Source organism: Neoarius graeffei, chromosome 25 (assembly GCF_027579695.1).
Source record: "Neoarius graeffei isolate fNeoGra1 chromosome 25, fNeoGra1.pri, whole genome shotgun sequence".
Lineage (NCBI taxonomy): Eukaryota > Metazoa > Chordata > Actinopteri > Siluriformes > Ariidae > Neoarius > Neoarius graeffei.
In genome coordinates, this window is record NC_083593.1 from 42,495,856 (window position 1) to 42,512,750 (window position 16,895).

A 16,895-nucleotide genomic window follows, 5' to 3' on the forward strand; every position below is an offset into this window, starting at 1 on the left:
TGAGATATTTCTCCAAACCTTAGATCGTCCAGGCTAAATATAGCATCCTGAGGAGTTCCTTGGTGTGGCCAAGTGAGGAAACCTTCAAGAACCCAATAGTGCACGGTTTCCTTTTCACAAGTACTGTACAGTGCTAGAACAGGGCGACACGGTGGTGTAGTGGTTAGCGCTGTCGCCTCACAGCAAGAAGGTCCGGGTTCGAGCCCCGTGGCTGGCGAGGGCCTTTCTGTGCGGAGTTTGCATGTTCTCCCCGTGTCCGCGTGGGTTTCCTCCGGGTGCCCCGGTTTCCCCCACAGTCCAAAGACATGCAGGTTAGGTGTGTACCCCACCTTTCGCCCGTAGTCAGCTGAGATAGGCTCCAGCTTGCCTGCGACCCTGTAGAAGGATAAAGCGGCTAGAGATAATGAGATGAGATGAGATGAATGCTAGAACAACTGATCACCCTTTCCCCTCCAGTGAGTCAGTGGGCGGCACGGTGTACAGCGGGTGTAGTGGTTAGCACGGTCGCCTCACAGCAAGAAGGTTCCGGGTTCTAACCCAGCGGCCGGTGAGGGCCTTTCTGTGTGGACTTTGCATGTTCTTCCTGTGTCTGCGTGGGTTTGCTCTGGTTTCTCCTACAATCCAAAGACATGCAGTTAGGTTGACGTGGGGCGGCCTTGGGCTGAGGTGCCCTTGAGCAAGGTACTTGCTCCCCGGGTGCTCTGGTGTGGCTGCCCACTGGTCTGGGTGTGTGTGTGTTCACTGCTTCAGATGGGTTAAATGCAGAGGATGAATTTCACTGTGCTTGAAGTGTGCATGTGACAAATAAAGGTTTCTTCTTCTTTTAACCAAGCAGTATGTTACTGGCTGGGGCGGCATAGTGGTGTAGGGGTTAGCACTGTTGCCTTACAGCAAGAAGGTTCTGGGTTCGAGCCCAGTGGCCGACGGCGGCCTTTCTGTGTGGAGTTTGCATGTTCTCCCCGTGCTCCGGTTTCCCTCACAGTCCAAAGACATGCAGGTTAGGCTAATTGGTGGCTCTAAATTGAGTGTGAATGGTTGTTTGTGTCCTGCAATAACCTGGAGACTTGTCCAGGGTGTACCCTGCCTCTCACCCATAGTCAGCTGGGATAGGCTCCAGCTTGCCTGTAGAACAGGATGAGCGGCTACAGACAATAGATGGATGGAGTTCCTTGGTGTGGCCAAGTGAGGAAACCCTTTAAGGTCTTGTCAAGAACCCAATAATGCATGGTTTCCTTTTCACAAGTACAATGCTAGAACAACTGATCACCATTGAATAACCTTTTAATAACCATTGAATAACCCTTTCCCCTTCAGTGAGCCTTTAAACCAAGCAGTATGTTACTGGCTGGGGTGGCATGGTGGTGTAGGGGTTAGCACTGTCACCTTACAGCAAGAGGGTTCTGCGTTCGAGCCCAGTGGCCGACGGCGGCCTTTCTATGTGGAGTTTTCATGTTCTCCCCGTGTCTATGTGGATTCCTTCCGACAGTCCAAAGACATGCAATTAGGCTGATTGGCTCTGTGTGTGTGTGTGTGTGTGTGTGTGTGTGTGTGTGTGTGTGAATGGTTGTTTCCCAAGCCCAGAAATGGGAGGGCTGCGGCAGGAAGGGCATCCGGTGTAAAATTATGCTGTAATTAATATGACATGGATCAATAGGGTCCACATGGACCCTGACCTGACAACAGTGCTAGGGAAGAAGAAGTATGTTAATGGATGGAGATGTGAAGCTTGTAGGTCATTTTTGGAAAACATTCATTCATTCATTCATTCATGTTCACTCACTGCTTTAGTCAGGCTCATAGTGGATCAGGAATTCATCCTGGGATCACTGGGCATGAGTCTGTGTGACACTTTGAATGCGACACCAGTCCATCACAGGGCACCATGCACACATATATTCTTACTACAGGGCAATTTAGCAAAGCCAATCCTCCTACCGGCATGTTTTTGGGTGGTGGAAGGAAATTGGAGAATCCAGAAGAAACCCACAAGGACGCAGGGAGAACATGTGACGCTCCACCCGGGATAAGGATCAAACCAGGGACACTGGAAATGTGAAATGGTAATGCTATCTGTACCATTATGCTGGCTTTATTGAAAATCCTCTTTTAAATCCTTATGCTCCTCTTATTGAATGGTTTATGGTGAACCTTTTAAAGATGGCTTTGTCGCACATGATGTATACCAGTCACACTCCATAGAGTAGTGTCACTGCCCACTTTCTCTTTTGTACTGCACTTGATGAAGGGTGGTGGGTACCGTATGATAATCATTAGTTCTTTGCAAATACACAGTTGTCAGAATCATGTCAGAATGGGTGCGATGAGGCTAATAATTGGTGGGAGGGTACAGCCTGTCTTGTAAGTATTTCCATCATCGTCCAGAGGACGTTACACGAACTAATGCACCAATTACTCTTTTTACATTTTCAATATTATACCAATAGCAGGGTACATGGGATAGGCTTATATCTGATATCTGATAATGCCATCCTCTTAGCTGGAAGCTTGCAGAGACTTGGCACAGTTACTTTACACAAGTTTGGGAAAACATCATGAATATGATGCCGGTGTGCTTCAAGACAAACAATTTGTCCTTTGTTCATGCGCATGAGCTGCTTTAGCTTTCATGGCACGGAACACAACATTTTGACTTCTGTTTTGATCTTGTTCTCGTCCTGGGTTTGTCTCTGCTAATCTGTCTGCTGATCGCCTGACCTTTGCCTGTCTGTCGGATTTATTTTTATTTCACCTTATGCTTTTAGTAAACTCTCAAATTACGTCATCTTAAATACCCCACAACCCTGTTTGCTGACTGTGGCGAACAATACGTATTATCCACTCACTGGCCACTTTAAAGGAACAGTCCACCGTACTTCCATAATGAAATATGCTCTTATCTGAATTGAGACGAGCTGCTCCGTACCTCTCCGAGCTTTGCGCGACCTCCCAGTCAGTCAGACGCAGTCAGACGCGCTGTCACTCCTGTTAGCAATGTAGCTAGGCTCAGTATGGCCAATGGTATTTTTGGGGCTGTAGTTAGATGCGACCAAACTCTTCCGCGTTTTTCCTGTTTACATAGGTTTATATGACCAGTGATATGAAACAAGTTCAGTTACACAAATTGAAACGTAGCGATTTTCTATGCTATGGAAAGTCCGCACTATAATGACAGGCGTACTAACACCTTCTGCGCGCTTCGGCAGCGCATTGATATCTGAGCTCCGTATCAATGCGCTGCCGAAGCGCGCAGAAGGTGTTAGTACGCCTGTCATTATAGTGCGGACTTTCCATAGCATAGAAAATCGCTACGTTTCAATTTGTGTAACTGAACTTGTTTCATATCACTGGTCATATAAACCTATGTAAACAGGAAAAACGCGGAAGAGTTTGGTCGCATCTAACTACAGCCCCAAAAAATACCATTGGCCATACTGAGCCTAGCTACATTGCTAACAGGAGTGACAGCGCGTCTGACTGCGTCTGACTGACTGGGAGGTCGCGCAAAGCTCGGAGAGGTACGGAGCAGCTCGTCTCAATTCAGATAAGAGCATATTTCATTATGGAAGTACGGTGGACTGTTCCTTTAATAGGAACTTGTCCTTAATTCTAAGATCCCTGTTCTTGGCTGGCAGGAGTGGAACCCAATGTGGTCTTCTGCTTTTGCATGCTAAGATGCTTTTCTGCTCACCACAGTTGTAAACAGTTGCTATGAGCTGCTATATCCTTCCTGGCAAAAAGGCTCGAACCAATCTGGCCATTTTCCCCTGACCTCTCTTATCAAAAAGGTGTTTGTTTCTACCCACAGAACTGTCACCTGCTCACTTTATATTTTTCGTTTTTCGCACCATTCTGTGTAAACTCTGGAGACTGTTGTGTGTGTGTGTGTGTGTGTGTGTGTGTGTGTGGTGTGTGTGTGTGTGTGTGTGTGAAAACCCCAGGAGATCAGCAGTTTCTGAAATACTCAAAGCAGTCCATCTGGCTCAAACCAACACCCACATCACCTACAGTGAAAGAAAGTCACACTTTGAGATCACAATAATTTTTCCCATTCTGATGTTTGAAGTGAACATTAACTGAAGCTCTTGATTTGTATCTGCATGATTTGATGCATCATGCTGCTGTCAAGGGATCGGCTGATTAGATATTTGCAAAAAACAGCACGTGGATGTATGGGTGTTCCTAATAAAGTGGCCAGTGAGTGTACATGGGTCTGTCTCAGAAACTGGGTACTGTGGGGGTACCCTACTAAATATACTCACAGTCAATAAACTATACGGTTTTGAATGGTGATGTTGGTTTTAATTTGAAATAAAATGATGAAAGAAATAATACAGATAAAACTAAATCTTTGATGTGAATACTCTATTCAGAATTTGGCAAAAATTCTGCAAATTTGTGGAAAAATGGCGGCTTGATCTGGGACATGATAAATGGTTGACTACATCGCATTCCCTTAAAAAGGTTGTAGTCCACTGAAAAGTCTACAGTTATCACTAATTGTATTTTAAGTTGTAACTTTATACACCTAAGGATTGGTGCGCTCACAGAATAATCATAACCGTTATAAAACATCATGCAAAATATTTGATCACCGTTGTAACTCCATTTTCCGCAAACCCAAAACCAATACGATCGTGTGTTTTGATCTAAACGGAAAGCCTCAGGGTCAAGGTCACGGCCTCACCAAAAGTAATACCTTAAAATCACTACGCCATATAAAAATTTAGTTATAAATCTGCGATTTTGTTTTTTAAAACAAAAGCTGAAAGTTAGGTATAGAATATGTTTCTTACAGAATATGTTACGATGGTACAGTAGCTGGTCTTGTATGAATTTCTGAGCTATAAAATGAGTTGTGGTCTATTTTTTACCGTAGCGTGTTATTTGTGTGCGGGGAAGGACACACATTAACAATTTGCATGTGTAGAATGGAATTTTCCACTCCAACAGTTAGAAGTTGATCATGCTTCCATTTGCGGTCTTTCTGTTACGCGGGTGATCTGTTCGGATGTTATCACTGAAAAGGTGAGTTTTGACAGTTTTATTTTGTTTTAGTCTTGCAGTATAAGGCAATAGAATGTTTCTTTTTCATCTTACTTTCATATTTCGTAATGTTTGTGGTTTTTTGGCCAATATTTTGCAACCATGGTCAATTTAAATCGAACTTTTGATAGAATCTACGGCCAGTCATTTTGCCCCACCCCCGCCTCGTGCTCCATCCGGTGCGGTAGTGATGTCCCGTTGCTCGCGCACCGCAGCAGAGACCCGCGCGACCTTCAGCCGGTACAGTCGCTGTTCTTTTACCACCGCCGTTATTCTCATCTTTCCGGTGTGTTCTTGATTTTTCCGTTGTGTCCTATTTCGCCGTATCAAATACCCAAAATGTATCATATTATTCATATTTAAGTGAATAATCAATTCAGTCATTATAACTTGGCATTTTTAACCCAAGCAATCAAAAGGAGGAAATTTATTTTCACTCATCTGTGAAGGAGGGGCTTTAATTCTTCATGATGTAGTTATTTTATATGTAAATCAATTTTACAAAAGCATTTGAATTGTAATTAAAAAAATTTTCCACAGTGGAGGCCAGATAAAGCAAGATACTATCTTTATTCTTATTAAACATGACAACAGAAACATTGAGTGTTAGGTAAATGCAAAAAAAAAAAAAAGTAAAATGAGAATTTATTTTTTGACCATAATGTCCCAAATGAGAGACCAGTTTCTGAGACGGACCCACATATACTGAACAGATAAAACCAGAGAAATCTTGTCAGCGCTGTAGGGAAAAACATTCTTTTTTAACAGTGAATGCCATATCTGCCATTTAAAATAAAAGCTATCACAATGATTAAAGCAAAAAAAAAGTAAAGTATGGCAGAACATTTACATAGAAGCTGTGTTGAAGGTTATTTATTATTTTTATGAATATTTTGTTCTTTTTTTCTGTAAATTTCAACTGCTAATTAAACATATGCTTGGATTCTCTGCTCCTGAATATTGCAGGCTGTTTTGCAGGTTCATTTACGAGCATACAGTGGTGCTTGAAAGTTTGTGAACCCTTTAGAATTTTCTATACTTCTGCATAAATATGACCTAAAACATCCTCAGATTTTCACACACGTCCTAAAAGTAGATAAAAAGAACCCAGTTAAACAAATGAGAGAAAAATATTATACTTGGTCATTTATTTATTGAGGAAAATGATCCAATATTACATATCTGTGAGTGGCAAAAGTATGTGAACCTCTAGGATTAGCAGTTAATTTGAAGGTGAAATTAGAGTCAGGTGTTTTCAATCAATGGGATGACAATCAGGTGTGAGTGGGCGCCCTGTTTTATTTAAAGAACAGGGATCTATCAAAGTCTGATCTTCACAACGCATGTTTGTGGAAGTGTATCATGGCACGAACAAAGGAGATTTCTGAGGGCCTCAGAAAAAGTGTTGTTGATGCTCATCAGGCTGGAAAAAGTTACAAAACCATCTCTAAAGAGTTTGGACTTCACCAATCCACAGTCAAACAGATTGTGTACAAATGGAGGAAATTCAAGACCATTGTTACCCTCCCCAGGAGTGGTCAACCAACAAAGATCAATAGCAAGGTGTGTAATAGTCGGCGAGGTCACAAAGGACCCCAGGGTAACTTCTAAGCAACTGAAGGCCTCTCTCACATTGGCTAATGTTAATGTTCATGAGTCCACCATCAGGAGAACACTGAACAACAATGGTGTGCATGGCAGGGTTGGAAGGAGAAAGCCACTGCTCTCCAAAAAGAACATTGCTGCTCATCTACAGTTTGCTAAAGATCACGTCGACAAGCCAGAAGGCTATTGGAAAAATGTTTTGTGGATGGATGAGACCAAAACAGAACTTTTTGGTTTAAATGAGAAGCGTTATGTTTGGAGAAAGGAAAACACTGCATTCCAGCACAAGAACCTTATCCCATCTGTGAAACATGGTGGTGGTAGTATCATGGTTTGGGCTTGTTTTGCTGCATCTGGGCCAGGACGGCTTGCCATCATTGATGGAGCAATGAATTCTGAATTCTCATCTCATCTCATTATCTGTAGCCGCTTTATCCTGTTCTACAGGGTCGCAGGCAAGCTGGAGCCTATCCCAGCTGACTACGGGCGAAAGGCGGGGTACACCATGGACAAGTCGCCAGGTCATCACAGGGCTGACACATAGACACAGACAACCATTCACACTCACACCTACGGTCAATTTAGAGTCACCAGTTAACCTAACCTGCATGTCTTTGGACTGTGGGGGAAACCGGAGCACCCGGAGGAAACCCACGCGGACACGGGGAGAACATGCAAACTCCGCACAGAAAGGCCCTCGCCGGCCACGGGGCTCGAACCCGGACCTTCTTGCTGTGAGGCGACAGCGCTAACCACTACACCACCGTGCCGCCCTGAATTCTGAATTATACCAGCGAATTCTAATGGAAAATGTCAGACATCTGTCCATGAACTGAATCTCAAGAGAAGGTGGGTCATGCAGCAAGACAACGACCCTAAGCACACAAGTCGTTCTACCGAAGAATGGTTAAAGAAGAATAAAGTTAATGTTTTGGAATGGCCAAGTCAAAGTCCTGACCTTAATCCAATCGAAATGTTGTGGAAGGACCTGAAGCGAGCAGTTCATGTGAGGAAATCCACCAACATCCCAGAGTTGAAGCTGTTCTGTACAGAGGAATGGGCTAAAATTCCTTCAAGCCGGTGTGCAGGACTGATCAACAGCTACCGGAAATGTTTAGTTGCAGTTATTGCTGCACAAGGGGGTCACACCAGATACTGAAAGCAAAGGTTCACATCCTTTTGCCCCTCACAGATATGTAATATTGGATCATTTTCCTCATTAAATAAATGACCAAGTATAATATTTTTGTCTCATTTGTTTAACTGGGTTCTCTTTATCTACTTTTAGGACTTGTGTGAAAATCTGATGATGTTTTTGGTCATATTTATGCAGAAATATAGAACATTCTAAAGGGTTCACAAACTTTCAAGCACCACTGTACACTTTCAAGGTAACTGATCTTGACATGTTTTATTCCTTGTATCTGGAAGACAAATCTCTGGATTTTGGCTAATCTTGGTTTACATTATCAGGCTAACTCACAAATCCTGCTTTCTGGAGCAGACCCCTGGAGATTCACTGCCCTACACTGTTTCACTCTTGTCCTGCTCAGAGCACGCCCAGTGTAACCCAGTCTAGCTCCAGAATTGAGTTCCAGTCTGAATCTAACACACTAACACATCAGGTACATTGGAGAACCTGTATGAGAGTCGTGAAAACATCAAACACTAATAGGTTCACAGGAATGCGGATTAGAAACCTTGGCTTTTGTAATGGTTTAGTTCAGTAGTGACCAACCTAGAGATCAGACATACAGTGTTCCAGAATTTTTTTTTTTAACCCAAATACACAAGGATATTGAGGAGCCACATATTGACTGACTGTGAATCTGAAGTGTTCAGCTCAGGTTGTATCTCAACTCTTCATGGGTGGCTTGGTGGTCATTGGTTTTCTGATTACAGATATGACCCTTCAGGGAGGTCCAGCTGTGTAGTTCAAGAGTTCGGAACAGTTTGTTTTTCTTCGTCAAACACACCTGCTGTGTGCTAATCTGTTAATGATCAGGTTTCTTAACTGTGTTCGAGACGAGCAACCACCAGGCTTTTGAAGCATGTCTCTTGAGGATCACTTAAGGATGAAATGCGAACCTGTGGTTGTGGTCAACCATATGGCATGCTTCAGTTTGGCATTAATTGGTTTAAGCATAGGAGTTTTTTTTTTTTTTTGTAGATTCATGTATGCTTTTTTCCTAGCTGATGGGATTGTGTCTTTTTATCTGACTTTTGGTGCAGCTAAATGCTTTTTATTGTACACCAGTTAGTTCCAGTCCACTAATTTCATTGGACAAGTGTCATTCCAAGAGTGCTTATATTTAATATCACTGCAGTGGGATGGTTCACGGTTTTTGTCACTCCGCTCATCTGTGTTTGTCACATAAAATTTCAATTCTAGTTATAGTTTGAAATGGTTACGACTAATGTTGGGCAATATGACCAAAAATTTGTATCACGGTATTTTTTTAAGATTCTGGTAGGTTTTTTTTAGAAGAAGAAGAAGACTTTATTTGTCACATGACACGACAAGCACAGACTCAAGCACGCAGTGAAATTTCTCCTCTGTATTTAAAGGGCATATCACGGGTAAATTCAGGAGCAAGATCAATGTAATTCTCCTATTTTATATTAAACTTTGGTCAAATATCTGTAACATTCTGCATTCTCTGCAGTTTTTTTTTACCTTGCGCAATACCAGAAAAATTCAGCTGAAATCAAGCCATTTGAGGCGAATTGGTCCGCCTCTGAAAAAACTTGGCATTTGGATTTCTCGGGAAACATTGATTTTCGGGCGGCACGGTGGTGTAGTGGTTAGCGCTGTCACCTCACAGCAAGAAGGTCTGGGTTTGAGCCCCGTGGCCGGTGAGGGCCTTTCTGTGTGGAGTTTGCATGTTCTCCCCGTGTCCGCGTGGGTTTCCTCCGGGTGCTCCGGTTTCCCCCACAGTCCAAAGACATGCAGGTTAGGTTAACTGGTGACTCTAAATTGACCGTAGGTGTGAATGTGAGTGTGAATGGTTGTCTGTGTCTATGTGTCAGTCCTGTGATGACCTGGCGACTTGTCCAGGGTGTACCCTGCCTTTCGCCCGTAGTCAGCTGGGATAGGCTCCAGCTTGCCTGCCACCCTGTAGGACAGGATAAAGCGGCTAGCGATAATGAGACATTGATTTTCGTGATGTCATCTGCAGGATGCCGCCCACTGAATCCTACGTCAGCGTTGGTTTGTTTATGAGAAAACGACCTGGTGGTTTTCTGCACATTTCTTCAATGTTATCACGTAATTATTAAAATGGTTAACAGATATATCGTAGGTGGGTGTAGCAACACCAATCTTGATGGGATTAGTACTCATCGTTTTCCAAAAGACCGGACAATGAGAGAGAAATGGGAGCGCTTGGTCTACACAGGCTGTGCACTTAAACCGTGCAAAGCTCGCGCAACCTGCTGGCGCTTCTGCAGGTAACGTCACGAATCTGGCTCCAGACTCCCTTGGGATTTTTCCAGACTTGTTTTGTTATTTTATTTTTTGTGCTGTAGACAGATGGCCTTGTGCAAAATTACCCTTCTGGATGAGTGTGTAAAAGAACATACTTTCATATAAAAAAAAAAAAAACGAAATTGGTCCATAACATGCCCTTTAACCTTCGAGCGACCAAGCTACAGTGGACATAAAAGGTGTACACACCCTGTTAAAATGATAGGTTTTTCTGATGTAAAAAAAAAAATGAGACCACGATAAATAATTTCAAAACTTTTTCCACCTTTAATGTGACCTATAACCTGTACAATTCAATTGAAAAACAAACAAATCTGTTCGGGGGAAAAACATAAAAATAAAAAACGTACAATAAGTTGGTTGCATAAGTGTGCACACCCTTAAACTAATACTTTTGGGGCGTCATGGCTCAGGTGGCTAAGGCGCCATACCATAAATCCAGGGACCCGGGTTCGATTCCGACCCGAGGTCATTTCCTGATCCCTCCCCGTCTCTCTCTCCCGCTCATTTCCTGTCCTGTCTGTACACTGTCCTATCCAATAAAGGTGAAAAAAGCCCCAAAAAATCTTTAAAAAAAAACCCTAATACTTTGCTGAAACACCTTTTGATTTAATTACAGCATTCAGTCTTTTTGGGTTCACACCTGCCATCAATTAAAATGACTCTGATTAACCCCAAATAAATTTCAGACATTTACTCAGTTGCATCCTCCAGCAAAAGCCAGGGTTCACCGAGAGCTTACAAAGCATCAAAGGGATCTCATTGTTGAAAGGTATCAGTCAGGAGAAGGGTACAAAAAATTTCCACGGCATTAGATATCCCATGGAGCACAGTGAAGACCGTCATCAAGAAGTGGAGAAAATATTGGACAACAGTGACATTACTGAGAACTGGACATCCCTCCAAAATTGATGAAAAGACAAGATGAAAACTGGTCAGGGAGGCTGCCGAGAGGCCTACAGCAACACTGAAGGAGCTGCAGGAATTTCTGACAAGCACTGGTTGTGTACTACATGTGACAACAATCTCCCGTATTCTCCATATGTCTGGACTATGGGATAGAGTTGCAAGACGGAAGCCTTTTCTTACAAAGGAAAACATCCAGGCCCAGTGAAATTTTGCAAAAAAAATACATCAACTCTCCCAAAAGCATGTGGGAAAATGTGTTATGGTCTGATGAAACCAAGGTTGAACTTTTTGGCCACAATTCCAAAAGGTATGTTTGGCGCAAAAACAACATTGCGCATCACCAAAAGAACACCATACCCATGGTGAAGCACGGTGGTGGTAGCATCATGTTTTGGGGTTGTTTTTCTTCAGCTGGAACAGGGGCTTTAGTCACGGTGAAGGGAATTATGAACAGTTCTAAATACCAGTCAATTTTGGCCCAAAACCTTCAGGTGTCTGCTAGAAAGCTGAAGATGAAGAGGGATTTCATCTTTCAGCACAACAATGACCCCCCCCCCCCCCAAAAGTTTTGGAATGGCCCAGCCAGAGCCCAGACCTAAATCCAACTGAAAATCTGTGGGGTGACCTGAAGAGGGCTGTGCACAAGAGATGCCCTCGCAATCTGACAGATTTGGAGCGCTTTTGCAAGGAAGAGTGGGCAAATATTGCCAAGTCTAGATGTGGCAGGCTGATAGACTTCGACCGAAAAAGACTAAATGCTGTAATTAAATCAAAAGGTGCTTCAACAAAGTATTGGTTTAAGGGTGTGCACACTTATGCAACCAGCTTATTGTATGTTTTTTATTTTTATTTTTTATGTTTTTCCCCCTAACAGATTTGTTTGTTTTTCAATTTAATTAAAGGTGGGGAAAGTTTTGAAATTATTTATCATGGTCTCATTTTTTTTTTTTTTACATCAGAAAAAACTATCATTTTAACGGGGTGTGTATACTTTTTATATCCACTGTATTTTAGCGACTAATATGACCGGGTGGGGTCATTTATGACCCCGCTATATTCAGTACATGAATCTGTATACCTAGTTATTTTCTCTTGGTTTTACATACATATACCACTTCCTGTGTTCAAGACAGATACTATAAAAATCTATAAATGTAGATGGGTATGGTTTACAACAGATTTTAATGCAGAAAGAAAGTAAAGAGACACAGCATAAGAAGAATATAACGTAATCTAGACAGTCTTTGTTATGTCTTACTGGAACATTTATTTAATTCAACAACACTGACTGAAAATGTATCATGAAAAGAAAAGTATGAGCAAAAACATCCATTGCAGTGTTGATGGGATCTTTGTAACATCAAAACTAGCGACGAACTAATATGCTAATACTAGCTAACATGCTATTTCTAGCAGATATGCTTATACTAAAATTAATCATCTCCATCAATTGAGCTATTTTCATCATCATTTTGGGCCTCAAGTATCTGTCTCAAGACTTCTGCAGCTGTAAATCTAGCTATTCTTGGTCTACTTGCCATGATTCACTGCAACAAAAGTACAACATATTGATAAGTAGTTGGTAAAAGCAAAATTTGATAAGGAATTGCTGCAAGAAATCCTTTGCTTCTTTCCAGGGTCATAAATGACCCCGCACAATTTTTCATTACACCGTTCGGCCGATCCCTGCAAAAACCTATGAACAGCTGTAGGACAAGTTAACTGACAAATTCATGGTAGGAAATATTTTTCGGATCAAATGTATAAAAACTGCACACAAAATTATATGCCCGGGGTCATAAATGTGACCCCTCACCGAATCCAGGGACACATGTCGGCCGAAATGAATCCGAGATAATCGCAAAAGAAGCATTTTTTTTTCGAAATTTGTGATTTTTGTTTTTTTCCATCATGTGCAAGTTGAGATCTTGAAGACTGCAATCAGTATTTCAGATAATAGACTGTTTTGTTGGAAAAGCATACATTTTTTGTTGCAAATTGTCTCGTTTTTGTCAGGACTGTAGCCTGCTGGGGGGTGTGGGTAAATTACCATATGGGCCATTCACATGATGATTTAAGTCATTTGTTTTTTTTTTTCCGCGAATCAGCTGTATGATCCGAGTTGAGCGCATGGCTACTTAACTGCATACAGGCGTGTGATTTCACTATGGAATGAGCAAGCTAAACAGAGCGCAGAGGAGCAAACACCGCGAAGCAAACAGACACTCGGTATTTACATCGGAGATCACCATTTCTAGCAAAAAAAACCCGCAACCTCGTTTTCCAGATTGAATGGAATACTTGAATGATCGGATGATACACGGACCGTTCTAGGACTACATTATTCCATCGGAGGCATTGGTGTGTGCAAGGCGCCGTTTCTCTTTCTGATGGGGTAAGTTTATTAATCTAAGGCTGTGTGGTTATTTTTGCATGTAACGGAGAGTGTTGTGGTTTGGTTAAGCCTAGGTCACAACCAGACGTACGATTTTTTGGCCGCGTGATTTTTGGCGTTTCCCAAATCGCTGCGTTTTTTTTTTTTTGTTCACGGAGAAAGACGCGCGTTGGCCATAACTTTGTCTTGCAACCTGAAAAAAACGTAAGCGCCCGTAGAGTTTGTTTGACATGACAAAGAACCTCTGCGGCCGGTCTGCGGCTCGAAAATCAGCACATCACACGCGCGCTCTCGTGCGTTTCATGCGCGCTCTCCGTGTGTTTCTTGCGTTTTTTGCGTGTAGACCGGCTGTAGGAGCGCGTACTGTACGTCCGGTTGTGACCGAGGCTTTACATGAAACTAGTGTTGTGTTAGTTGTGTCATCATCATGCTATCTTTCTTTCTTACGGTGTGAGTAATTTTTCAACCACAATACGTTAAAGTATACTTTAGGACTTATTTTTGTACTTCATAATTGTGTTGGGCATACTTTGCATGGAAGGAAAATTGACGTGGTGATCTTTGTTTACATGAAAGTAGTATCGTGCTAGCTCGTAGGGGGTAGGGCTTTCCTTAATGTCATGCAAATGAGCACCATTATGTGCCCTCCCTACACTCAGAGTAGCTGAGATGGAAAACTTTGAGGGTGATTTTCTCCCTTTTCTGTTTAAAGAAGTATACACTTTCAAAAGGCCACACATTCTTCAAATATTGTCAGATCTCCACATGGAAGGCATCATTGGAAAGCTTAGAAACTGTACTTTTTGAATCTGTCAATAACTCAAAATGCCCCCGGGCCGACATGTGTCCCTGGATTCTGTGATCTGCCACAAATGACCCCACTCGATTGCTTGAGGGTTAACCCATCTGAAGCACTGAACACACACATGCACACATAAGTGAGCACTGAGCACACACACATATGGTACCCAGAGCAGTGGGCAACTATGCTATAGCGCCCAGAGAGCAGTTGTGGGTTAGGTTCCTTGCTCAAGGGCACTTCAGCCCAACCTCAGGCCATGGCTGCCCCATGTTAACCTACCTGCATATCTTTGAACTCTGGAGGAAACCGGAGCACCCAGAGGAAACCCACGCAGACACGGGCAGAACATGCAAACTCCACACAGAAAGGCCCCCGTCAGCCACTGTGCTTGAACCCAGAACCTTCTTGCTGCGAGGTGACAGTGCTAACTGCTCCACCACTGTGCCGTTTCATTGTATAGTCATATTTTTTTCCTCATGACTGGCCCCTTATACAGGTTTGTGGCTTATTCTACTGTCAGGAGTACACAGAATAAAAAAAAAACATATATATATATATATTTCGTCATGTATATCATGAAGGCTTTAATAGCGTTTGCTCGGCCCCACAAAATGACAAAATATATGAAGGAATCGGTACGGATTAAACAGTTGCAGAATGTAAACAGTTTTTATTGTGCAAATTGCAACGTCGTAAAAACAGAACTTAAAAAATAGACATGTTACCAAGTTTAGCATTTTTTCCTTTTCAAAACAAAAGAGAGAATAAGTAGTGGGTAATTCATTGTGATGTTATAAAGTTATATGGGTTAGTAAGAGGGGTTTGCACAGTTAAAAGTGGTCCCCTTTTGATACACTCTGCACGGCGCTCTGTAGCACTTCTAGCGGTTGTCATGCTAACCCCTAGCTCGCCTCGCAAAATTTGTTCTACAGTACACACGTCTGGGTTGTATTTTGTTTACATGTCCACATGTCCTTGTGTTTGCTTATATCTCATCCCCTTCCATGTCTCGTCATTGGTTTGTTCCCTGTTTTGCCATTATAACGTTCCCCTTTTTTCATTTAACCCCAATTAAGCCTAGGTCACAACCGGCCGTACAGTACGTGCTCCTACGGCCGGTCTACGTGCAAAAAACGCAAGAAACGCACAGAGGGCACGTGTGAAACGCATGGAGGACGCGCGTGTGACGTGCTGATTTTCGAGCCGTAGACTGGCCGCAGACCGGCCGCAGAGGTTCTTTGTCATGTCAAACAAACTCTACGGGCGCTTACGTGTTTCTCAGGTTGCAAGACAAACTTACGGCCAATGTGTGTCTTTCTCCACGAACAAAAAAACCGCAGCGATTTGGGAAACGCCAAAAATCGCACGGCCAAAAAAATCGTACGTCCGGTTGTGACCTAGGCTTTAGTTTGTCTATTTAAACCTTGTTTTCTCCAGTGTGTCATGGCGACATGTATGTGCTCTCTGAGCTTTCACCAGCCAGTACCATGCCTCTTGTCTTGCGTTTTGACTTCTGTTTTGATCTCATTCTCATCCTGGGTATGCATACATGTCAACCTTTCGTCAATCAAACCTGTATAACCAACCTCCAAAATCCGTATTTCCCTTATAAAATCTGTATAAGATGCAAATTAAAATAATTTACCTAAAATTTGAATGATAATTAACAATGATATATCCCAGTTACTTTTTATTCAATAATAATAACAATAAACCTTCAGAATGAATACAAAGCTCCAATGTTTGACAAAAACACAAAGTGTTATCAGCGTATTAGTCAGGAAAATCTGTTCGTAAAATTACGTTATAATGACCAAATACAATGAAAAGTATTTTTCCAGTCTCACCTGTGAAAGGTAATCCCATGTGATCTCGTTTGGACGGTAAACCTGTTGGTACAGTTAAACGCAGCACATGAATGAGGCATCTTTATTCTCGGCTACTGTCTAGACGCTATACCAGAGACGGCTGAAGAATCTCCACTTTGCCACATCCAATATGGCGGCGAGGATGACGTATGATTCTACGCAGAAGGCGGCGTCTATGTTTATATGTCTATGACTTCACGGTTGGCGGGATTCTCGCAATGCGGTGTGCGCATGATCAAAAGTGGAACGAAGTCTCGCTACCACAAGATAACACGCGATTTCATAAGACTCTTTACTGGCTGTCTGTGGTGTACAGTAAATGTTATGCGCTCTTTTATCATTGTGGGAATTGATTATAGCTCTAAATAAATATTGAAGTTTTTTTAAAGAATCCGTATAACTTTATTTATACGCCCGTATACTACGTTTATTGAATCAAATCCGTATAAAATACGGACATTCCGTATAGGTTGACATGTATGGTATGTCTCTGCCAATCTGTCTGCTGATTGCCTGAACTTTGCCTGTCTGTTGGATTTATTTCACCTTATTCTTTTAATAAACTCTCGAATTACTTCACTTGCATCCATCTTACCTACCCCACAAAACTGTTCACTGACTGTGGTGAACAATATTATACACTTTAATAGGAACTTGTTCTTAATTCTAAGATCCCTGTTCTTGGCTGGCAGGAGTAGAACCCAGTGTGGTCTTCTGCTGTTGCATGCTGAGATGCTTTTCTGCTCACCATGGTTGTAAAGAGTTGCGATGAGTTACTATATCCTT

At 42.4% G+C, this 16,895-nt stretch overlaps 1 protein-coding gene across 3 annotated transcripts in view; it reads left to right on the forward strand.

Moving 5' to 3' along the window:
- Window positions 1-16,895, forward strand: part of plppr1 (phospholipid phosphatase related 1) — a 134,550-nt gene that overhangs the window by 1,138 nt on the left and 116,517 nt on the right. The gene's annotated exons all lie outside the window — the stretch shown is intronic.